This window comes from Pyrus communis, chromosome 1 (assembly GCF_963583255.1).
Source record: "Pyrus communis chromosome 1, drPyrComm1.1, whole genome shotgun sequence".
Taxonomy (NCBI): Eukaryota; Viridiplantae; Streptophyta; class Magnoliopsida; order Rosales; family Rosaceae; genus Pyrus; species Pyrus communis.
Genome location: NC_084803.1, coordinates 25,389,316 through 25,415,760, shown reverse-complemented (window position 1 = coordinate 25,415,760; position 26,445 = coordinate 25,389,316).

Sequence of the window (26,445 nt, the reverse complement as noted above, 5' to 3'; positions counted from 1 at the left end):
ACACTTAAACTCACTTAAAAAGACTCAAACACGTTCACAAGACTCAAAATAGGCTAAAAACACTCAAAACTGCCTTAAAAACACAATCTGGGCAGTTTTGAGCCTAAACACAAACTTGGACGAAAATTGGTTCTAACTTGACTCAAAACTCTTAAAAACACAATCTAAAACATATTTGGACCAATTAGACACTCTAAGACAATTGGGGATTTGGTTTTTGGATGAAAATCAAATAAACAAAACAAATATGTAAACTAGGCAGATTTGGACGAAATTGATAAAATTAAGTGGATGGTGAGATGGCTAGGAGGTTTTTCTCTACACATGGCATACTTGCATACAACACAATTTCCAGTTGCTTATTCAATGAATTTATGAACCTCAACACCCCAAGTTAATTAGGTACGCTTAAATTAACTCTCAGATTTCCCTTAGGCCATTGAATTGAATGGAATTAGCGCATTGCAATCAAATTATTCCTTAAAAGTTTTCTATATGAAAGCGCATATTAGAAAGACAATCAAAGATCATTAGGTTCTATGGAAATCATAGGTGTTGACGAGGCATTCGTAACTATGAAAGCGCATGATACTTATGCCAAGAATTTACTTAACATAATTGTGACCAACAATCTTAACTACTCATGAATATAAGTTCCCAACGATTAGGTGAAGTTTCCTTATACCCTAGCATCATATTTATGCATGCAAATTAAGTGTGCACTCTCAATTCATATACATAAACAAGTTTTAATTAAACAGATAAGTAAATTGAATTCATCATTCAATCACAACTGAAAGTAATCAAATCATCATGCAAATATAACCATGGTTTCGAAATTCCCCCCTAGCCAAAAGGGGATTAGTTCCTCATGCTTGCACAACAAAAAGTATTGAATTTAAACATTGAAATCATAAGAAAGATTACACCTAAACGCTCAGCAATTCCAAGATGGTTTTGATGCACGATTTGGCTCCTCCTCCTCCTCCTTGCTGCTGCACAAAGTGTGTGTGATGGAATTGGGGGTTTTGGATGGTGTTTCCTCGCTTGGAGGGATGGAGGATGGTTGATTATGGTGGGAAGGGTGCGGCAGATGTGTATGGATGTGTAGGGAGATGTATGGAGGTCTAGAATGGAGAATGGAGGTGCGGCACAAGGGTTTCTGAATAGCATAAGGGGGTGGTACGAATTTTTGGCTGAATTTAAGTTTATATAGTCCTAGGGTTAAGTAGATTAGGGTTAGGCTTAACAGATTTAGTGGACTAGGGCCCTAGGGTTCGGCTATGGTTAATCAAATCCACTTAGGAGGAGGTTTTGGCCCATATAGCTTTATAAAAGGACTTGTATACCCAAATCCACAAGGATTAGGCCTTGGAAATCAGAATCCCAAAGGAATTGGGCCTAGGAAGGTGCGGCAGATTTAGGGGAGAGGGTTGCTTGGCTTGCAAGGCAAGGCAAGGCCTTCTAGAATAGGTTGGTGCGCCACTTTTGTAGGATTTCTAGAAAGAATAGGTTTTGTGGCAGATTTAGGCCTTCTAGAATAGGATGCTTCTAGAAATAGGTTCTAGAATTATCCATTTAGGTCCCCTTGCAATTAGGATTAAGACATGATAAGGTTTGGATAGGATAAGATGAGATAAGGTTTGGATAATGTTTTTGATAATGTTGGATAAGGTTAGATAAGGTTTTGGATAATGTTTCCTCTTCTGAGCTCCCTCCTTATCCACTTTGTCCTTAGCTTATTTCCTTCCTCTTCTTATCCCATTTCCAACTTCTTGAAGTCCAAATTCGTCCATCCATGTTAGCCCACATGCAAGCTCTCCACCTAGTGTCCAAAATAGCTCCAAAATGCACCAAAATGCACTTTCTTGATACTTTAACCCATAGGACCTACAAACACACGAAATTGAGTTGTAATACGACATTAACTAAGAAATAATAGCACAAATGCACAAGAATAAGCTAGTTAAGTCGCCTAAATATGCTCCTATCAGCACACAACCGAAGGACGCAATTAGCTTATTGATTACACGGCCTGCGTGCCACGTAGGCTTGGTAGTTTTTAGGGTCAACAATATTATATACTATAGTATAATATACTGATACGTATATATTGCCTTCATAAATTGAGCCACGGCTATCCACATAATATTGTAGTTGAATTCAATCCGTGTAGTTTTTATAGTTATTATCAAATGAGATTATTCTTGTCACTTAATGCTACAGTCTAGTAGTGTTTCTCTTCACTTGTAAGTGAGAGATCTTAGGTTCAAATCGCGTCAAAGGCAAATTTGAACCGCATTATAGCTAGCCCATTGTGAGGCTAAGCCTACCCCGATAATATCGTTTGCTCAAGAAAAGGAAAAAAAAAAGGATATTATTCTTATCAAGGATATTTTTTCTTTTTTCTTTTTCCTCTTTTTTTTTTTTTTTTTTTTTTTTTTTTTTTTTTTTTTTTTTGATGAAGTGAAGGATATTGTTCTTATGTGAAATTAGTCAAGTCAAATTTCCAATGTTGATTAAATAAAAATGGATGAATAATGTGTTTTTAAATTTTTAAGCATCGTGATGATAATTCAATGATTAAAAGGTTTTTATTTACGTTTAAATATGTATAAAATTGTTCAAACTGCTGGATTGTCCAAATCGGGGGTGAATGTGATAATTTTTATTTTTTTTTGGGGCGCACTCCCCCCCGCGGCCGGGGGGGGGGGGGGGTTGGGCCGAACCACTGAGGTTTTTTTTTCTTTTTTTTGTTTTTTTTTTTGTTTTTTTTGCAAGGAACGCATGTATGTGAGGTTATGCTAGATGATGATGGAGAATGCTTTCTAAAATATCACTAAGGGAAGGCAAATAAGAGTTGTAGAGAGGTGGGTTCTGATTTGGGCAACCAAAATCCTAGGGTTAAAAACATTTTAGTAATTATTCCAGAAAAATAAAATAAAAAATAAACATACACACACTAAACCGTAGACATGGATTTAAAAGAAGAGCACGAATTCTAAAGCAAAACAAGATAGAAGAAATCCCAATTCATATTCCTTGAGGAACAAACCAAGAGCAATTTAATAAAAAAAATACAGAAAAGCATCGAAAGTGGGAGTTTACTGGAAAAAAAAATACTATGAACATAATCTGGAATTGTCCGACACATAAACATGGTGGCGCTGCTTACCAGCTTCAAATTCCATCAAGCTCCATGGTCTCTCTAGTTATAACAGTACACCCTACAATGAATTTGAACTATTGTATACGAGCAATGTACAAGTAGCCTATTCTAAACACCATCGTTCATAGTATCTTTCTCAATTTGTCGCTATAGGAGGAATTGGATGACCTGATTTCAAGAACACTACAACTCAATTAAACTAGACTACAAGAAATTTATATCTTAAACATAAAGTAAATGCATTCAATCCTTATAAGATCACTTGCAAAAATTTCCAACGATAAATCTTTATATCCATACCTGCACAAAATGATGATTGGTGATTCCGATGGCAAATGAATGACCCTCCAAATGGCTTGTTGTTGTGTGATTATGCACTCCAATAACTACCGTCAATATCCAATCATCATCAGTTGCTAGTTTTGTACCTTTTAATTGAAACGGGCATCCACATTTTTTCGTTCCAAAATTCCTTCTATCCTCATCCTTTATGTCTTTTTTTGTGAATTCGACTTACATAGTGTAAGTCTAGGGCTCATGTTATCTTTTCCACCTTGATCGGATTGTAACGTCACAATAACAAAACCATTGACCTTCCCAACTTCTCGAGCCCATTGTATTAATTCTTCTCCACTCTTGAATAACTATGTACCAAAACTGTATATTATGAATAAAACATAAAAAAGTATAAGTAAATCAATTGCGTAGTCAAGAAAATATTACCTTATTTGTGGTAAATTCACTAGTACAGTCCACCATATGTGTAGATGTTGAATTATTACCAGATTCATCTACCTATTGTAAACAAATTCCACCATACATAAATAAATGGGCATTACATCAAGTTGAAAATAGTGCTAATTAAGAAAGGGATTTGTGTGTAGGTTTCGGAGGCAACACATCAAGTTGGACGATTATCAATGTCAGTTGCGACAAACATGCCTTACTTGAATTATTACCCCAACCTAATGAAAATGAATTCCAGGAATTCTCATAGGAAAACGTGAAACAAATTGCACCCTAACCTAATGCAAATTCAAATAAAAAGTCCAAGAGCTATGCTTCAATTGTACGATGTCGACAAATCAAGATGACCCACATAAAATTATCTTTTACCTCTTCAACGGAAACATAATCATCTACTTCTTTCATAGAAATGTCATCTTCTAAGTTCATTATTTTTGCTTTCTTTCAATGAAAGGAGATGGGAAGGATGAGTTAGGGTTTAAGGGAGACAAATCGTCTAAACATAGCGTGAGAGTTATCACGCCCAAACTTTTCTTTTTTAATTTTTATAAAAAATAAAAAATAAAAAAAATAAAAAAAGGTAATGCAAAATGGGGTAACTAAGGCCTTATTAGTCATTTTACAAAGGGACAAATTTGTAAATAAAAATTCATAAAAAGGTGGGTGGAAAGATAAGACATTGAGGTGGAAATAACAACTCTCTCTTTTTTTTTCTTTTTTCTTTTTTTTAACTTCAGAAAAATAATATACTTATCTGATAAAACTATCCCAAAAATATTTGTTATTCAATCATTTTCCATGAAACAAATGAGTTCAACAAAAGTTAAATAACATTGACCCTCCCTTCTCCTAATTGTCTTATAAATTTGAGCTCTCGGTCCTATACATATATGTTTTAACTCTTTATTTTATTCAATGTAACAACCTTGACCTAAAGACATATTTAAAAGAACTTACGGATGTACGCTAATATGGGTCGATCAACTGCTCGATGAATTGTTTCACAGTAAAAGTTGAAAAGAGATTTTTGGTGCTATGCATACTATTGTTGGAATACAATGAAAATACAGTCCTGCATCGGCCACTATATAATTATACCCTAGGTGTACTATCATTCTGACTTCACCCCTGTCAAAATGGTTAGAGAATTCTTCTTCATGTTTTGATACTATGAATTTGGTCAAGGTATGTGCAATAAATAATAGCAAACCATAAAGAGCTTGTGACAATTCTTCACAGCTTCAAGCAGTGACTCTAATATATTAGTTTTTCTGTATTAGCCAACACATGTGTATTTGAATTATTTTGACTTCTGACTTGTGACTTCTCTTGCATTTACTAATAATACATACATAATGAACTAACATGTGGTACCTCTCTCTAATAGCGAAACTAAAAATTATTTCGTGGGTGGACTAAGGTAAAATTATTACTATGAAATCAAATGCTTAATTTTTTTTTTTTTTTTTTTTTACCTAGGTAAAATTATATAATAATAATAATCCTGAAAGTAATAACTTGAAGTAAGAAATTTATAAATCTACATAAATCAAGTTTCAACTAGATTTTACAAATAAGAGTAGGTGAACAATGTCATGAACAGTGAACAGTGGTTTGTGATTTCTAGTTTCAGCATGCCCATTAATCTTTTAATTTTCCTTATTCTACAAGAATATGTTAAACTTCCTCCTCCTTTGATAATTAGCTTGTTTCATGTTTAATTTGGTTTAGGCCTTTATATTTTACATCCTTGTAACTCTTTTTAGAGATCTAATGATTGAATAAAATTGATGTAGTTTGATTCTCTCTAGGTCTGTGTGATGCAACCTAACCCTGGGTGTGATGCTAAATCCTCTAGGAGTGATTCAACACTCCCTTAACCATCTTTAATTCGAATGATTTTTTATAAGAATGATCTTCAAATGAAGAGTAAGAAATTAAATGATTCAGATTATAGAATTCATACTGTGAATATACGTTATTCTCAAAAAGTGGAATATGTGAATTACACCCACAGAGAGATGCAAATGTTATCGATGGTTTTATTATAGTACGAAAGTTTGGGATCAATATTCTAAGGTAAAAGTGTAGACTTTGATAGAGAAAAACTGCCTTTGTTGTGTAGTTAGGTAATGGTATTTGATGGTGCTTATTATTCTGATTGTGCTGTTTCTCAGATGCTGAAGAGAGTCTTCAAAAGAGTGGAAAAAGGAGAGAATGATGCTTTTCAAAAGCATTTACACTAAGTGTTACCAAACATAATACATAAGTAGTGATCGAAGTACATATCATGTCTTCCAATTGTTTCTGCAATGCACCAGAGCATTGCGTACCCTGTAAAATAAATAATACGGTTACAAATTCATAGCATTTAATGTCACGGAACATTGTAACCAGACCCATCTTTTCACAAAGTGAGAGAATAGTTCCCAACATCTGAGCAGCAGTGACACCCAAAACCCACGCTGAGGTGTGCCCACAGATCCACAAAAACCTCATAAATCTGGTTGAGAAACAAGATATTCCATTTTATTGACAAGTAATAATTGATGTTTCCTAACAACTTAAAGGAAATGGGACATGGGGGATTAGGTTATGATGGCTGCATAAAGGGCGCACACACACACCCTCTCTCGTACCATTGCGTCCACTTTGATATCATGTGGAAGAGAAAAGTGCGTGCACTCATCGGGCACATCATTGGAGTTTCCAAAACGGAGGAGGATTCTCTCCCCTCATAATCTCTCTCTCCTTCCTCTTCTTCCTATTTGAATAGTTACGGTTTAACCATATCAACATCTTATATTGATTTTTTTATTTCAATTAGACAAAAAACAATATGTGAGAGGAGGGGAGGGAAAGAGATGGGAATAGAAGGGGAGAGAATCCTCCTCCTTCTAAAACGAACCCTTGCATCAGTTATAGCTTTCAGATAAACAAGCTAGGGTTCCGCTAATATCAATCGCCCACAAGTGCGTGACCTATTTTCATTTATTGTGCAAGTCCTATATGATAAATGGTCTGAAATTTCTCAAGCGCGTTGGTAATTGAACATTGTGTATTTTAAAAAGCAATAACTGCATACGGTCTAAACCAGAAAGCTTCGAATCTAAATGTAAGGAAAATTCTGATGAATGAGGGTTTACCGCTGTTATTTGAAAGGGATTCGAACTCGAAATTTTTCATTAGTATTACTATTATTATTGTTTGAAAGGGATCTTAAACGGCAAGAGGGTCATACAAATGGGACTGAAGCTTTGAGGCATTTTATGGTTAGATGTGCACAGTGTTGACTTTCCTATCTCAACTTGCAGAGTTAATTAGGTGACACTTAACAATTGTATTTTCTTCCTACATTTGTTTATGGTCCTGGACCTGGTGGATACACCTTATGTTCAACCCTCTGTCCCCCATTTCATTAGTGGAGCTTAGAGTAATACATTGCTTGTAATAATCTTTGTTTAACTTTTTCATCAAAAAGCTTAAACATTTGTCATTTTATTTCTCCTCCACCGTCGAATTAAGATCAAACTGTTAGTGACCACGATTTAAAATCATGGTCTTCACTCTGCTTATTACTTTTTAGCTACAATCTTAGTCATACTATTTTTTTTTTAAGGCACAATCTTACAGTCCAAATTTTTAGGATTAAAATAAACATTCACTTTGTTCATCATTCTATCTTTACATTTTACAGTCTACCAATATTTCTCAACATTGTAAATGTTTTCATAAGCAAGTGCACATCTTCAGATATAGTATTTTTTTGGTCATTCCCTTCGATTCTGCCTTTTCATCAACAGCTTAAGCCCTAGTTTGGGATTGAGGCAATTTGAAAAAAAAAGTGGGTATGAAAAAAAGTTGGGAGGGTTTTTGGTGTCTAGTAAACTCTCAAAATTAGCTTTATTTCAAAGTTTTGGATGGAAAAAAAAAAAAAAAAAAAGAACTAAAAATGGGAAGCTGCAAAAAGCAGCTTATTTGTGAAAACACGAAGCAGAGTACTATCTGTGAGATTGTGGTGTAACTAGATGTGGTGTAGTCTCTGGTTGGTGGAGGTTCTTGGGTTACATTTCGTTTTCATGTTACGACATGATAAACTTTAAATATACATATTTTGAATTTAATTGGAATGCAAGTGTTTAGATCTGTCATGGTAGAAGGTCTAGATTCCTTAAGGATATAAGTGATATCATAACATTTTAGACTTAAGTTTCAGCATGGGCCAATTCGAAACTTGAAAAATGTTACCTCTACAATGGTTCTCATAGGCAGTCGATCATTTTGTGCAGCGTGCATGCACGCATCAAGTGATAGTTTATCGCAGTTCATTATTCTGCATAGCCTTCTCCGGTCATACTCAGACAGCGTAGGATGAGTCTGAAAGAAAAAGGGTTAAGATTTTAGGTTGTAAATAAGGGAAAACTAGAGAAACAGGTGAGAAGGTAACCTTTAGATATTCAGGCAAATAAAAATGGCAGATTGTAACTACTAGTTGTGCTGTCATGTTACGTATGTGTTATATCCTTGCTAGTGTTTTCAATGTGGATTCTTACTACCTTTCCTTCAATTGTTTGTGCTGCTATGTGGGTGATATACATTGGATTATCTGAAACCTGCTTTGCTAGAAGTTTCTTCTAGTGGAAACTAAGGATTTAAGAACGCTGAACAAAAAGGGGTTCATGATGGTTTTAGGTTGGTGTTTGATGAGTGATTGAGTCTTACCCGGCATGCACAAACCTGCTTTGTAGACATGTTTTAGGTTGGTGTATCAGTTACTTCAGACATTTATCCTTTTCTTTGTTGGGCAAATATGAATTTACAGTCTTTGCTGAATGTTGGTGTGGCATAAGACTTCTAGCATTGAGTATTTATGTGTGTTTAGGTGTTTCCAGTCCCTTCTTATATTTACTTTAGCTCACACTACACTTTTGTAGATCTTTCTAATGTTAAAGATTTTTCTTGTTGCATGCAAGCATGTTTACGACAAAGGGCATATCATGCATTACTTACGGGAAAACAACACACGATGCCCTGTTGCAGGTATATTTATTTTTTGTTCCCCTACATCAGTTGGACTTACACTTTGGTGAGATTGCTAAACCCTTTTGGTTCTTCCTCCTATCAGCTTGCCCTGCGAAATTGAAGTCAGATAAAGTGAAGGATGATCCATTGTTAGCCGCTGATATTGATGAATTGCGTAAAACGCAGAATCAGAATGTCATGACTGATGTGATGGACGTCACTGAGTTTGAAGAGTGATTGGATGATTTCGGGATGTGAAAAGTTTCTAAAATGACATTTCAGCTTACCTATTTCAACATGCTTTTAGGTCGTTGTGAAGTAGTCGTGTATTCTGTAGAATGGTTTTGTATAGGGTGACCTGGTTTTATGATATTGCATATGTAGTACTAGTAGTTGAAAGCACCTCCTGTTCCTTCTCTGTTGAATTCTTTTAGACTGCATTTGGACAAGTGCATTAACATGAGGCATCCGGTTGGATTGCCTAATTCAAATTGTATGCTTGGTTAAATCTCATTATTCTATATTTGAAGTGGTTTAGAGAGTAATTGTGAAAGAACCCGTTAACCTAGTTGTACAATGAACAAAGTTGGAACTCACAAATTCTTTGGGCCGTGCCATTGGGAAATAGAATAGCGGCAAGTTTGATGAATGCATCTAATTAAACTACTTTCAAGTACATTAACAATATTGTTCTAATGAATTTAAGATAAAGTTTATAAATATTTTTCTTTTAAAAATAAAGTATATTTAGTAATTCACCTTTATTTGTTAAGCAAATTTAATTAATGGCACATCTAGTATTATACCTTTTTTAGTCATTTCACACAATCACAACTGTTTTACATAAAAGTTTACCAAACACTATAATACTGTTTTTTTCTTTTTTTTTTTTCCAAAAGCACTTTTACAGAAAAGTTTACCAAACAATCTGCTGCTTATTCTCACAGCATAGCAGAAACAGTTTTTTTTAAAGCACAACAATACCAAACCAGCCCTAAATCATATACATATTTTCTTTGTGGAAAAAACTGACGGGATTTTGAAAACCAAAAAGCCAAAGTAAGGCCAAGATCAACTGGGTTCAGCAAAAATTTAAGCAAATCTCTTTATTGACACGGAAAGTCGAAAAATGACAAGCAAATCCTCAACATCACGGTATTAAGGGGCTTGAAGACTAGAAAAACGCCAAGAAGGTAGAATAGGACATACTCTGCATCATTAAACACTCCCACTTGCCATCAAGAATTCGCCCTCGCAGACCAAGTCACCTCCAACAAATGCCTTACCCTCCGTCTTTGCTATTCCAAACCGTTTTTGGAACTTAACTAGAGTCATTCTCATCACCAATGTGTCTCCTGCAATTAGAGGCCTTCTAAACCTCACTTTATCAATTCCTGCAAAGAAGAAATTGTCAAGAGATCCTCCAACTTCGGGTTTCAGCATAACAATACCTCCCTCCTGAGCCATTGCCTGCGCCCAGAATAAACTTCAGTTAAAACTTAGCAAATTTCATGCGCTATAATCAATATGAGTTTGTGGCAAAAGGGAATACAGATGAAATATATTACTAGAGCTAGTATTCTAAGGTGATTAGAGCAGAAATCTATTGTCACGATGCATTAGTGTAAGCTTTCAACCAATTACCAATTCAATGAAGATAGTTTTATCAACTCTGAACCTTGTATAAACATATTTCAGCTCTAGAATATAGCTAAAAAAAAAACAAACTTTCAACGAGACCAAACGAATCATGGAGACCCGAGCTAAAGAGAAGATTCTTTTGATTTTATAAGCCAAATGGTTACTTGCAAATGTGCCAAGGAATCAGAGTGACACTATTATTAATTTCAGTTTTCATGGTTCAGCAATGCGGTTACTGACTTTGTGTCATATAAGAAATAGTTAGTAAATTTCTGTTGTGTTACGTTCATTGCGTTATCTCTTCCACTGCATTACTGGAAATCCACATACCATCCGATGGGACTAATCCTAGCACCTAAACATAAAACTTCTACCGGTTGCAGCAGGTAAGCTTATATATGCTCTTTATTAATCGCCTATATATCAATTTCACTTTCGCTATGGATTATCATGATTATACAGGAAGTTGGAGTAAAAGCTTAAAATGCATCTTCACTATGCCCAAAATACTGGAAGTTTAGTAGATTTTTTTTTTACTATAACAGAAAGGAACAAGTAGCAAACTAAGTTGAAACAATTGCCGAAGGATTGGGTTTAACACCCAACCTGGCCGTGCATGATGATGAAGTTGGCGAGATGGTGGCTGCACTTGAATCATCGCCACAATATCAAAGTAAGCCCCCAAACCCAATTTCAATTCCCATTTCTACTAACAAGTTATTACCTTCAGTAATTCAGGCACCCGTTCTTGAACTTAAACTATTGCCAAGTCACTTGAAGTATGTCTATTTGGGAGACAAAGAAACGTTGCCCGTCATTGTTTCTTCATCACTCACGGCAATGGAGGAGGAGAAATTGGTTTGAGTTTTGAAAGAGCACAAAACAGCCATAGGATGGACCTTGGCCGATATTAAGGGAATTAGCCCTACAACATGCATGCATCGCATACTTCTAAAGGAGAGGGCTAAACCAACTCGAGAGGCTCAACGTCGACTCAACCCTCCAATGATGGAAGTTGTGAAGAAAGAGGTTATCAAATTACTTGATTGTGGAGTGATTTATCTTATCTCGGATAGCCGTTGGGTTTCACCAGTTCAAGTTGTGCCAAAGAAATCTGGAGTGACGGTGGTGAAGAATGCCGAGAATGAGCTTGTGCCAACCCGTATCCAAACAGGTTGGAGAGTTTGCATAGATTATAGAAAGCTCAACGCCACCACAAGGAATGACCATTTCCCTTTGCCATTCATTGATCAAATGCTTGAAAGGTTAGTCGGTCATTCTTTTTATTGTTTTCTTGATGGGTATTCGGGATATAATCAAATTGTCATAGCTCTGGATGACCAAGAAAATACCACTTTCACGTGTCCCTTTGGTACTTTTGCTTATCGTCGCATGCCATTCAGTTTATGCAATGCACCTGCCACCTTTCAAAGATGCATGGTAAGTATATTTTCAGATTTTGTGGAGAAGATTATTGAAGTTTTCATGGATGATTTTAGTGTATTTGGTGATTCGTTTGATGATTGTTTACATAATGTCACTTTAATCTTGGAACGATGCATTGAAACTAACCTTGTTTTAAATTGGGAAAAATGTCATTTCATGGTAAAACAAGGCATAGTTTTAGGGCATATAATTTCGGCCAAAAGGATTGAGGTTGATAAATCAAAAATAGATCTTGTACGCTACTTACCCTCTCCTACATCGGTTAGAGAGGTTCGTTCTTTTCTTGGACATGCAGGATTCTATAGGCGATTCATTAAGGACTTTTCAAAGATTTCCAACCCCTTTTGCCGACTTCTCCAAAAGGATGTACCATTCAAGTTCGATGAGGAGTGTGAGAAGGCCTTCAAACACCTCAAGGAGATGCCCACTTCGGCCCTCATCATTGTTCCACCAGATTGGAGCCTTCATTTTGAGCTTATGTGTGATGCCTCAGATTATGCATTAGGAGCTATTTTAGGCCAAAGGAAGAACAAACAGCCACATGTCATCTATTATGCATCCCGGACCTTGAATGATGCCCAATTGAACTACTCCACAACGGAAAAAGAACTTCTTGCTGTTGTTTTTGCTTTAGATAAATTTTGTTCTTATTTACTTGGTACTAAAGTTATAATTTACACTGATCATGCAGCGTTGAAGTACTTACTCAACAAAAAAGAGGCCAAACCAAGGCTTATTCGTTGGATGCTTCTACTTCAAGAGCTCGATATCGAAATCTGTGACAAGAAAGGAAGTGAAAACGTGGTGGCTGACCACTTAAGCCATATGGTGCATGAAGAAGAGGCCGTGCCTATCCCAGAGACATTCCTAGATGAGCGGTTGATGTCCATCGAGGTAAGTAAGCCATGGTATGCCGATTTAGTGAATTATTTGGTGTCTAAACAAATTCCAAGCAACCTAAATAAACATCAACGTGATAAACTTAAAAGGGAGGCTTGGTTTTATGTGTGGGATGATCCTTATTTGTGGAAATATTGCGCGGATCAAATCATTCGTAGGTGTGTGCATGAATCGGAGTTTAATTCAATTTTAACATTTTGTCACACTTATGCATGTGGATGTCACTTTGGCACTCAAAGGATGGCATGTAAAGTACTTGAATGTGGTTTTTATTGGCTTACTATATTTTTGAGGATGCTAGAACTTTTTGCATAACATGTGATCGTTGCCAAAGAACCGGAAATATAGGTCCAAAAGACCAAATGTCGCAAACACCTATTTATAGTGTCGAAATTTTTGATGTTTGGGGTATTGATTTTATGGGTCCTTTTCCTTCATCTCATGGTTTCCTTTATATTTTACTTGCGGTGGATTATGTGTCGAAATGGGCGGAAGCAAAAGCCACCCGTACTAATGATTCCAAAGTGGTTGCAGATTTTGTCAAAACTAACATATTTGCTAGATTTGGAATGCCAAGAGTTCTTATAAGTGATGGAGGGTCCCATTTTTGCAATCAAACCATTGAAGCTTTGCTCAAGAAATATAACGTCACACATAAGGTGGCAACACCTTATCATCCTCAAACAAGTGGGCAAGCCGAGGTTTCTAATCGGGAAATCAAGCAGATTTTGGAGAAGACCGTTGGGCCAAACCGGAAGGATTAGAGCTTGCGTTTGAATGATGCATTGTGGGCATATCGTACGGCCTACAAAACACCAATTGGAATGTCCCCATTTCGGCTCATCTATGGGAAACCATGTCATCTTCCCGTTGAATTGGAGCACAAAGCACATTAGGCCGTCAAAACGTTCAACATGGACATTGATGCCACTGGAATCCATAGGAAGCTTCAATTGAACGAGCTTGAGGAGATAAGGCATGAAGCATGCGAGAACACTTTGATTTACAAGGAGAAGTCAAAGGCATTCCATGACACGATGATTCATAGCAAGACATTTGTTCTAGGGCAGAAAATGTTACTCTTCAATTCCCGCCTTCGCTTGTTTCCAGGTAAGCTACGTTCTAAATGGATTGGCCCATTTGTTTTTACTAATGTATTTCCTTAAGGTGCAGTCCAAATTCAAAGTTTAAAGACAGGGCAAGAATTCAAAGTGAACGAACATCGTTTGAAGCCATACTATGAGAACTTTGAAGAGCATGTCGTGGATGGTGCAAGCTTCCATGCCGTGGGCCCCAATGAAGCTTAAGAGGAAGGATCGTCCAGCTGGAAGACGTTAAACAAGCGTTTCTTGGGAGGCAATCCATGCAAATAAAGAAGAACTAGGAAGCTCCAACACTCCATAACCAGATTTGCGTTCCTAAACCCTACTCTTTATTGCTTTTACTTTGCCATGTTTGTCATGTTTGTTAGTTGTGTTATTTGCTTGTTTGTTTGTGAGTCTATGCTTAAAACATTGAGGACAATGTTAATTCGTGGGATTTTATCACCTATCACTTCTAAAGTTGTTATTCACTGTTTTTAAGTGTTTTTAGTGTGTTTTGAAGTGTTTTTATGTGTTTTAAACAGAAAATCCGAAAATTTGAAAAAACAAATTGAAAAAAAGTGTTTTAAAAACCCAAAAAGAGTTGTTTTTAGAGTCGTTTTTGTTTTTGTGTTTGTTTATGTCTTAGGGTACCTTCCAACACAATGATGAGGATTTGCTTTTTAATTGCATGACTATTAAAGAAAGTTACAAACATGGATGGAAGTTTGATATGCTCTTTGGTTTATGCTTAGTTGTAGTTGTCGTTTACGAATTCACATGTAATCACAAAAAGGAAAAAATCAGTTTTTGTAACATGCTTGAAGGAAGAAACTCAAACTAACGCTACAACCCTGAGAGACTTGAGCCTAAACTTTATTTGGAGAGTTATTAATCTTGATGTTCTTGTTTTCTAAAGTCATTGCATGATCTCATGATTCCTTGCTTGGTTACTACTTAGAATGCGTTTCATCACTATAGTTCCAAATACTAGAACTTATGCCCATTTCATTCAAAGCATAAAATTGATTAGCATAACAAATAATAAGATGAAGTTGTTTAGTTAAACCAAAGCCAAAAAAAAAGTCTTACCCCTTTGAGCCTTGCTTTGCCTAATTTTCTTTGTTAACCACATAATCCTTATCTAGCCTAGATTAGGACTATCCATACCCTTGTTCTTAAAGGATAAGAAAGCATGACTTAGGGGGAATTCCTTTCGATCTACAATTTGCAGAAAAACAAGTGTGGGGGAAGGGATTTTCGTTTGGAAACCTATAAAGTTGTGTAGTGTGCCAAAAGAAGAAGAGGGGCACGAAGGAAATAAAAAAAAAATAAAAAAATAAAAAAAATAAAAAAAAAGAGAAAAAAAAACGTGAAAAAGAAGAAAAAAGAAGAAGAAAAGAAAGAAAAGGAGTTGAAAATAAGTGAGAATGAACTCACAAGTGTTGAGTGTTGAAGAAAGGATCCAAAAGTTTGAATTTGACCCTAAGTGATGTATGAATCTTTATGTCGTGTTTAAAGTTGGTTTTTGCATTCAAAAGTGAATTCTAAGTGTTTATTTCATTACTTTGCTTACTATTGCTTTAAGAACTTTTGTTTATCCTTACCTTTCTTTGTTAGCCAATACCTTAGCCCCGTTACAACCCTTCGACTTGTATCTTCATTGTTATGTGTTTCAATATGTGGAGTTTAAAATTGGTTTGAGCATATGGTATCCCTGGTTCTCGCGTCTAAGTAGTGGCATTCCGTTCATGAGATCATATACCTGTTAATAATTCCAGAAAGTGCCTTCTTTGATTATAACTTATGTGAGTACTAGTCTACATGTTTACATCAATCTTCTCACATATACTTAGTGTAGGGAGTGTAGTCAGAAAATCTGTAGGAAAATAGAGAGTATATCCGGTGAGGAATTGAGGGATTCTCTAAGGCATGTTAGTACATTCGAAATCATGTTTTAATTAATTAAATGCGAGCTAGTGAGTGGTGACTATGGCTAAGTATATGCTCGAGGGTAGGGATAACTAAAATCTATGTGAGTGATGATCTTTAATATGTCATGTTGCATTGGAAATCCCTGAGGCAATTGTTGGAAGGTTTAGATTGTGTTTTGTTTGCTTTGTTTATTTTGTTTTGCTCAAGGACTAGCAAAAGCTAAGTGTGGGGGAATTTGATAGGAGCATATTTGTGTTACTTAGTTATGTTGTTTCCTTGCATTTAGTTAGTTAATTACTATTTATTTTAGTCTTTTAAGCTATTTTCGTATGTTTTTAGGTCCTAATGGCAAAAGGAGCAAGAAAGTGCATTTTGAAGCTAATTGGGGCAGTTTTGGGCATGGATTGGCTAGCTTAACTTTGGAGCAAAATGGATGGACGAAATTGAAGTCAAGAAGGGCTAGGAAAGGCTAGAAATCTGGAGGAAGAAGTTCAAATGCAAAGAAGATAAGTAAATAGCAAGAAATAAGGAACCTTATCCAACCTTATCTTATCCTATCCTAACCAACCTTATCCTTTCCTAACTCTAACATTATCCTATCTTATCCTATCCAAATCAGGTTGTGCCTTAAATCTAGCTAATTAGAAGAGATTAGTTATACATTTAAACACCTAATTCAGATTCTAGAAGCTCAATCCCTTTGTATGCCGCATTTAGGCCATTCCTTGTAGGTTTAGAAGTTGTAATCCTTCATCTATACCTATGCCATGTGTTCTTGTCCCTTTAGGTTTTGGAATCTGCCCTAAATACTCTTTCTAGAACACCTTATCTTCCTCCTACAAGTGTGCCGCACCTATCCTTCTAGAAGTCCCTAAAACCTTGCCGTTTATCCCCTATTCCATTCCCTTTTGGTTTCTGCCAAGACTTAACCTTTTTCCCATTGGATTGTGCAATCCTTTTCCTTTAGAAATTGTGCATAAATTAGCCTATAATTACAACCTTATGCCACACCATTCAAATATTCCATTCACTCATTCATTCATTCATACTTTTAGCCATCAAACATCACAATTCACTCTACACCACCCTAGTGCCGCAAGCAAGGAAGGAAGGAGAAGAAGACTTGTGCAATATGCCGTCCAAGGGAGTACCGTGCATGCCATTGGAGTATGGAGCGTTTCTTGGTTCTTTCTATCCTTAGTTTTAGTTTAATGTTTATGTTAATTTGGTTTTCAATTATGATGAACATGTGGAACTAATTTCTTTTTAGTTAGAGGTGAATTCGAAGCCATGATTATATGTTTTATATGACTTGATTACGTCTAGTTATTGTTTCTTAAGGCATGAATGTGATTTGCTTATCTAAGTTATTAAAACTTGTTTATGTATGTGGGTTGGGGGTCGACACTTAATTTGCATGCATGAATTTGATGCTAGAGTATAAGGGAGTCTTACATAATAGTTATTTACTTATATTCACAAGTAGTGGAGGTTGCTAGTCACAATCGCGTTAAGTAAATCCTTGGTATGAGTCTCATGCGTTTCATAGTGATAAATGCCTTGTCAATGCTTATGGTTTTCACAAAACTTAATGACTTTTGATATGTATCTTTACTATGCGTTTCATATAAAGGACTTGAGAAAGATAATTTGATTGTAATGCATATTCATTCAATTCAATGAAATAAGGAAAATTTGATGGTTAGTTGTGCGATGCAACTAACTTGAGGCATTGTCATTCATAGTCTAAAGGAATAATAACTGGAAATTGGTTCATATGCATATATCATGGTGATGAAGGACCCTCTAACTAGCCTTTCACCCATTTAATTCACTTAAATTCGTTTTTCCACAGTGTTTTCTACAAAGTTCTTGTTTTAAGTTTTAAATTCGTCAAAAACAATTCCCCTTTCATTTAGTCTTATTAATTGAGTCAAAATCTGTTTTCTTTGAGTCTTTTGAGTCAAGTTAAGTCCTATTTTCGTCCAAATCACTTGTTAGGTCTAGAATTGAGTCTTTTTTATTGTTGGTTGCTGTTTTAAGTGTCTTAAGTTAATTTTGAGTTTATAGAGTCAAGTTTAGTGTTTTTGAGTCGTATTTGTATTTATTAGCATCCCTAGTTAATCCCTGGTCTAGAACGATCCCTACTTACATATCTACTACAATTGTCACAAATAGGGTTTAATTTGTGTGTCAAGTTAATTTTCACAGCATTTGGGTCATCTGTCTTTCAGTTATTTACAGCATATGTTTTCGGATTTATTTGTTGGTTGTTCGGTTTCAGACTTTGAATGTGACACTTGCATACTTGCCAAGAGTCACCGTGTCTTTTATCTGTTGAATTCTAATAAAAGTGATATTCCTTTTGGTCTTGTTCATTTGGACGTTTGGGGACCATCTCTGATTATTACTTCATCTGGTATTAGGTGGTTTGTAACGTTCATAGATGATTGCACACCGATGACATGGTTATACCTTCTTAAGCATAAAAGTGATGTGTTGCTGGCATTTAAGACATTCCACACTATGGTTTAGACATAGTTTTCTACTAAAATCCAGATTTTGCGTTTTGATAATGGTGGTGAATATGTTAATAATGATTTTACACATTATTTAACTAATCATGGAATCCTCCACGAGACTACTTGTCCTCAGACTCCTCAACAGAATGAGAAATCACCATCTATTAGAAACAGCTCGATCGCTATTGATTAGGGCGGATGTTCCCCGCTCCTCTTGGGATGTTGCTTTTCAGACTGCCACTTACCTTATCAACCGTATGCCATCCAAAGTATTGAAGTTTCTTACACCTTTGCAAGTTCTTGCTACATTTGTGCCTCTACCGTCCGTTTTGGTGCTCACACCGCGAGTTTTTGGATGTGTTGCCTTCAACGGACAAAACTTGACCCATGTGCTCTCCGGTGTGTTTTCATGGGGTATGGATTACATCAGAAAGGGTACTGTTGCTACCACCCTCCTTCATGTCGAATGTATATTACCATGGATGTTACTTTTTCCGAGTCTGAGATATATTACTCTTCGACTTCTTCCAATGATAGCACACCAAATTTATTGAATGAGGCATTATCTGATGATCGATGAACCAAGGGAATGGAGGAAGAAATGGATGCACTTCAGAAAAATCAAACATGGGATTTAGTTCTGCTACCCCGAGGAAAGAAGAGAATGGGATGTCAATGGGTGTACACCATCAAGTACAAAGCTGATGGGTCAATTGAACGATACAAAGCACGATTGGTGGCCAAAGGATACACTCAGACGTACGGTGTTGATTATATAGAAACATTTGCTTTGGTAGCAAAGATTAATATGGTAAGAGTGTTACTTTCGTTGGCAGCTAACTTGGATTAGCCATTACAGCAATTTGATGTGAAAAATGCTTTCTTACATGGTAATCTTAAAGAAGAAGTGTATATGGATATTCCACTTGGTTATGCATCGGTTTCACAACTCGGACTGGTGTGTAAGTTGAATAAGGCATTGTATAGATTGAAACAATCACCTCGGGCATGGTTTGGTAGGTTCCAGACAGCTATGAGGACGTATGGGTTCAAGCAGAGCAATTCCGATCATACACTTTTCTTGAAAAGTCAAATGGGTAAATTGACAACACTTATTATTTATGTGGATGATATGATTGTTATAGGTGATGATAAAGAGAAAATCTCAAGGCTGAAAGATTACTTAGCAACTCAGTTCGAGATGAAAGATCTTGGTGGATTGAAATATTTCTTGGGTATAGAAGTAGCTCGATCTAAACAGGGTATATTTCTATCTCAAAGAAACTATGTTCTTGACTTGTTAGCTGAAACCGGAATGCTTGATTGTAAACTGGCTGACACCCCTATAGTCCAAAATCACCATCTTGCCGTGTACATTGATCAAGTTCCCACTAACAAAGATTGTTATCAAAGGTTAGTTGGGAGGTTAATTTATTTATCTCGATACCTGAAGTCCTCACCAGGTAGAGGTATCATGTTTTCCAAGAATGATCATTGCCGAATAGAGGGTTACACCAATGCAGATTGGGCAGGCAACGTTACTGATTATCGGTCCACATCTGGTTACTTTACATTTGTGGGAGGAAACTTAGTGACTTGGCAGAGTAAGGAACAGAAAATGGTTGCTTTATCAAGTGCAGAGGCGGAATACAAGGGTATGGCAAAAGGAGTATGTGAACTATTATGGCTTCAAAGGTTACTTGGTGAACTTGGGTATCTTTCGAATTCAGCCTCAGATGTATTTTGTGATAATAAAGCAGCTATCGATATCTCACACAACCCAATTCAACATGATCTCACAAAACACGTGGAAGTTGACAGACACTTCATTAAGGAGAAGTTGGATAGGAATATTATTCAATTCCCATTCGTAAAGTCAAAGGATCAATTAGCAGATATCTTAACTAAAGCTATTGCAAGTCAAGCTTTCTACAACTTTCTTGTCAAGTTGGGCATGAACGACATTTACGCACCAACTTGAAGAGGAGTGTTGGAGAGTTGATTTTTTGTAATTAGTTTAGTTACCTTTTTTTTAGTCCTTATAATCAGATTGTAATTAGGTTATTTGATATTTATTTCTTTCCTTGTAAATCACTCTTGTACATTATATATTTTCCTTCTTGGTGCTCTGATACCATGTAGAACTATTAGAGAGACGGGCCATATGGCCCACTTCCAACAACACCGATATTGTCCCCAACTTGGTAATTACCACCTGAACTATCCATCAGGTGTGGGGTTTTATCACAAAAGACCTTGGTATTAGTTAGAGTGAGGTTAGGATATTTAAACTATTACTTTTCTTTTTGTATGGCCGATGTGGGATTCAACAAAATCAAGTCTCATTTGAGACACAGTGAACTAAAGCCTTGTCTTTTCAAATCTGGTGTTATATGTGGGTAGTTTTGTGATTATTCAGTAACAATACAATTACGAAAACCAAACGCATTCAGTCTGCGAATTACGATAAGAATACAATGCAATGCAATTATGCCGAGCACATAACATGCCCAAGAAACAACAGTTTTCGACGGTTGTAAATGAAAAGTTTTCGACGGAACAAAAGTTTTCGACGGTTATAAATAGTTATTTTAACTCCGGTTTTGATGACTTTTTTACAGCTACACTCCTCGACCCTATAAGAATGCAATGAACGAATTCGATCTTCAATTTAAAATATTTACACTAGTGGATACCACAAAATCTTATTTTATACTTAATGGAAGTATAACATTAACTCTTTAAGTGTTTAATTAATCTACCGTTTTGACGCGATACACATTTTATGAAACTTTTTTCTATGATCTAATCGTCAAACTTGTTTGTGCACACTCTGAGATCACATACGTAAAAAATACAAAAAACAAACTGTGGACATCGAAATTTCGGTGAAATGAATGTTGACCAATAATTAAAATTTCAACGCTCACGTGTCACATAAATTTTACATGTAGCGTGTGACTCAACGAAAAATCGAAATAAATTGGAAAAGTCATCAAATAGGACACGTGTCATTACCTGGCAGAAATGATTTATTTCATCTGATTATTTAAATCCAAAAATCAATTTTTGGAATTCTATAAATAGGAAGCCAAGGCATTCATTTTGAAAAAAAGAAAGAAGAAGAGAAAGAAAGAAGGGAATTTACATTACACCAAAACCTTGAAGCCTTGAAACTCTAAAGCTCTCAAGCAAAATCCCGAAGGATCAAGAAAACACTCTTCGTTCTTCGTCAAACCCTCCTTCAAGGTCAAGCCCCAACGGCCCTTGAAGAACTTCCGCCGACTCAAGATCAAGCCCCGACGGCCCCTTGAAGAAAGTGTTCATCATCCGTTCGTCCTAAGATCAAGCCCCAACGGCCCTTTGGATCAACAACCTCAACAAATCCACACATCCAATCAGTCTTCAAGATTAGGCCCAAAAGCCCTTGAAGATCCGCTCATCCATCAACCCTCAAGATCAAGCCCCGACGGCCCCCTTGAAGAAATCCATACACCCAGTCTTCAAGATCAAGCCCAAAAGCCCTCGAAGATCCGTTCATCAACTGTTCATCCCTAGATCAAGCCCCGACGGCCCTTTGGATCAACAACTCATCCACAAACCTACACCCTACGAAGATAGAATCAGAGGATCAAATTACAAAGAGATTGTAACCCCAAAATCATTAAACATAAAATATATTTTGTACACGGTATTCTTGTTTCTTGTTTCAGGAATTTTTCGTGTTTACAAATTTGGCACGCCCAGTGGGACATCTCTACCTCTCATCTCTATCCTCAAATCATCGAAAAACGCAAATGGCATCAAGAAAGGATCAAGCTGTTCCTGCAATCAAAGCAAAGAACAAGAACATCATCGCCGCAAGTGGTGATATTTCGGGCATCATAACCCGAAGTAAGGCAAGAGCTCTTTTTGCTGCGGCTTCCGCCCCTGCATTAACTCTGTCAAAGGAACAAGAGCACTTGAGGTACGAGCCTGTGATCACCCTAGCCTCGCTAAGGGCATCAAAGGGGGAAAGCCCGAGGAAATACTCAGAGTCCTTACTCTCCGACGCTGATTCGAGCGGTAGTACAACCATGCAAGTCATGACCACTGGAGCAACTTCAATCGAGGAGCAGCTAGCTCAGATGAATGAAGCAATCGCAAAGCTCACACGGACTGTGGAAGAGAAGGACTTGCAGATTGCCGCACTTGTCAACCAACTAGATGCGCTGCCCGACGTGAAAGTCGACCCAAATATTGGCCTATTAAAGAAAGAAGACGACGAAGAAGAGGAGCCACCAGTGGAGAAAGTTGAAGAGAAGCCGAAGCTAGACCAAGCAACGGCATTCATGGGATCTCTCTCTATCCAGCAGCTACAGGAGATGATCGCAAGCACTGTCAAGACACAGTACGAAGGAAGCTCGCATGACTCTGTACTGTACTCAAAGCCTTACTCCAAGAAGATTGATGCTTTGAAGATGCCAAGGGGTTATCAGCCCCCAAAATTCATGCAGTTCGATGGAAAAGGCAACCCGAAGCAACATGTCGCCCATTTCATTGAAACTTGCAACAATGCTGGGACAGAGGGAGACTACCTCGTCAAACAGTTCGTGCGTTCGCTAAAAAGTAACGCTTTTGACTGGTACACTGACCTCGAACCTGAGTCTATCAACAGTTGGGACCAGCTAGAAAGGGAATTCCTCAACCGTTTCTACAGCACTCGTCGTACTGTAAGCATGCTAGAGCTGACCAGTACGAAACAGTGGAGAGATGAACCTGTCGTCAACTACATAAATAGATGGCGCTCCTTAAGTCTGGATTGCAAAGATCGGCTTTCTGAAACCTCTGCCATTGAGATGTGCGTTCAAGGCATGCACTGGGGTTACATTACATCCTCCAAGGCATAAAACCAAGAACATTCGAAGAGCTAGCAACTCGTTCCCACGACATGGAGCTGAGTATCGCTAATCATGGGAAAAAGGAGCCAATTACTAACTTCAATAAGGAGAAAGTATTCGCCCCAAATGTAGACAAGACCGGGAAGAAGCCCGCTAAGGAAGCTTTCACTGTCAACACTACCCCCATCAAGACCTCCTCAGCGCCCATCAAGACCTCCTCAGCGCCCATCAAGATCTCCTCCAAGAAGAAAGCGAAGGAGATAAAGACAAGTGAGCCTTCTCGCACCCAAGATAGATACAAGAGCACCTTGAGAGAGTTGGAACAGAAAACGTACCCTTTTCCTGACTCTGACATGGCTGCCATGTTAGATGACTTGCTGGAAAAAAAGGTGATTGAGCTACCCGAATGCAAGCGTCCTGAAGAAATGAATCGCACAAACGATCCTAGGTACTGCAAGTACCATCGTATTGTGAGCCATCCTGTTGGCAAGTGCTTCGTTCTCAAAGAACTCATCATGAAGCTAGCACAACAAGGGCAAATTGAGCTCGACCTTGAGGACACGGCCGCAACGCATACCACTACAATTGCGTTTGGATCGTTTAATCCTGTGCCTCTCCAAACGACACCTGACCGTTCCCGTGAATACTCAAGTTGCACGGCACCTCCTACACAACCATCACTGGAGAGAAGCGACCAAGATACACATGCTGATGATGAAGAAGGATGGATATTGGTAACCTACAAAAAGACAAGGAAACCAAGACCACAAGTCATACAACCAAAGGTGGAACAAAGAAGAAATCACCACGGCCGCAACAATGCGAAGCCTAAAAGAAACATAAAGCATAATAAAACAACATATGCTAGGGAACCTATGGAGCAGGAGCCACGCATTCCCGTTTCCTTGCGTGAGTACTTCCCGAATGACTTTTTCCAACAGTGCACTACCGTGGCCTGTCACATGGTTGAAGTAGAAATAGAAGAGCCCTCAAAAGGCAAAGCTATCGCCACTGAGGTAGAAAAGACCCTTACACCTGGAGAAGGTCTACCAACACACTTTAGCATCGAGGAAGCGCTACCATTGCCAAAAAAGATGCGAAGAGCACTAGCAGCAGTCTTGGCAGGTCCCGACGACCACGAAGTGCAAGAAAGTAACGACGAAGGCTCGAAGCTTCAGCCACATGAATGTGCCACATGTTGTGCCACCCATGACGTAATTAACTTCACTGACGAAGACCTACTGTTGGGATCAAAGCCTCACAACCGTCCTCTCTTCGTCTCCGGGTACATAAGGGAATACAAAGTCAACCGCATGCTTGTGGATGGTGGGTCGGCCATAAACATCATGCCAAAATCAACAATGACCATAATCGGCATCAAGGTGAATGAGCTATCCCTGAGCCGTTTGCTGATCCAGGGTTTTAACCAAGGAGGACAAAGGGCGATAGGCATGATCCGAGTAGAGATGACCATGGGTGAGCTCAAATCAAGCACGATATTCCACGTGATTGATGCAAGAACTTCCTATAGCTTGCTCTTAGGAAGACCTTGGATCCACGCAAATGGGGTAGTGCCGTCCACCCTTCACCAATGCCTAAAATTTTACCGAGAAGGAGTGAAGGTGATCCAAGGTGATACCAAGCCATTCACCGAAGCCGAATCACACTTTGCAGATGCCAAGTTCTACATGGATGAAGAGACGGTACCCGAAGCCCTTCCGGAAGAGATCAAATCCACGGGCAGAGCAGCACCTAAAAAGCAGGAGTGGCAAGCCATGCCTAAAAAGCAAAAAGAGCAGGCCGTGCCATCTTCAAGCAAAGACGATGACGAGCTTGCTAAACCTGCAACAACCAAAGGGAGTAGGATGCCGTCAGAAGGACCGAACGCACCCATATTCCGGTATATCCCAATGTCAAGAAGAAAGAATGGTCAATCTCCATTCGAAACTAGAAAAGCCGATACACAGTGGCACACAGATAATGTGAACTTGCTCAAGACAAATGCAGTTTTGCCTTTGACACAGCTCGGGGGTGCTAAGGTCGCAAGACTACCACAAGGCTTCATAAAAGCTTTACCAAAGAAGGTGGAATCAAGCTTTCTTCCAACCAAGAGGACCGAGGAAGGTTTCGACCCTAACGCCTACAAACTCATGCCAAAGGCCGGGTACGACTTCGCTTCTTCTGCGGTGGCTGGAAAGAAGGTTTCAAACACTGTCAATGACGAAGAACGTAACCTCACCAAAACTCAAAAGAAGTTGAAGGAGCATGGTTACGGAGTTGACAACAACAAAGCCGGACTTGGTTTCACACCAAATGCACCTGTGATGATTTCAAGCCAAGCGAAAAACACTAGCACTCAATATGTCAGCATGAGCATTGAACAAGACCAAGAAGAGCCTAAACCCTCCCATCGGACGTCGGTCTTCGATAGGATGAGCCAGTCAAGCTCCAGAACTTCAGTGTTTAATCGCATTGGTGGTCAAGACCGAACCTCTGTCTTCAAGAGGCTTAACGCGCCGACATCCCAAAGCTTTGTTTTTGAAAGGTTGTTAAAGCCTAAGAAACAAAGCAACACAGTTATCTCTCCTCTGCGACGATCAGCTTCAGAAAGGTTTGAAGATAATGGGAAGCCTTTTGGAAAGAGGAAGACAACACCAAAGGAAGAAAAGCTCAATGGGTTAGGAGAAAAGGACGACGTTCGAAGCTTGATTCCTTCAAGGATGAAGCGCCAAGCAATCCTAGAGGTTGACACAAAAGGACCACTAAAGGTAAAGAGGCGCATCATCGTCCACACTGGCAAATCTTCATGCCAACAAATCCAAGAGAACGGCACTGAAGATGAAATCCCTAAGAAAGATGTCACTTCTGGCTCTTTCGACTCAAAGTCTTCACCTCAACCGCTGGGGGCATGCTCCAAAACCATGTCAGTCAAGTCAAGTGAAGATGAAGGATGGATTCATGTCACTCCGAAGAAGCTGCACGAGAAACATATGTCTTGTCCACAAGTTCACCAATCGGAAAGGGGGCAAAGCAGCTACCGTCAACCTTCAAAGCTACATGAAAATGTTGAGGATGATGAAATTACAACACAAAGATCGTTC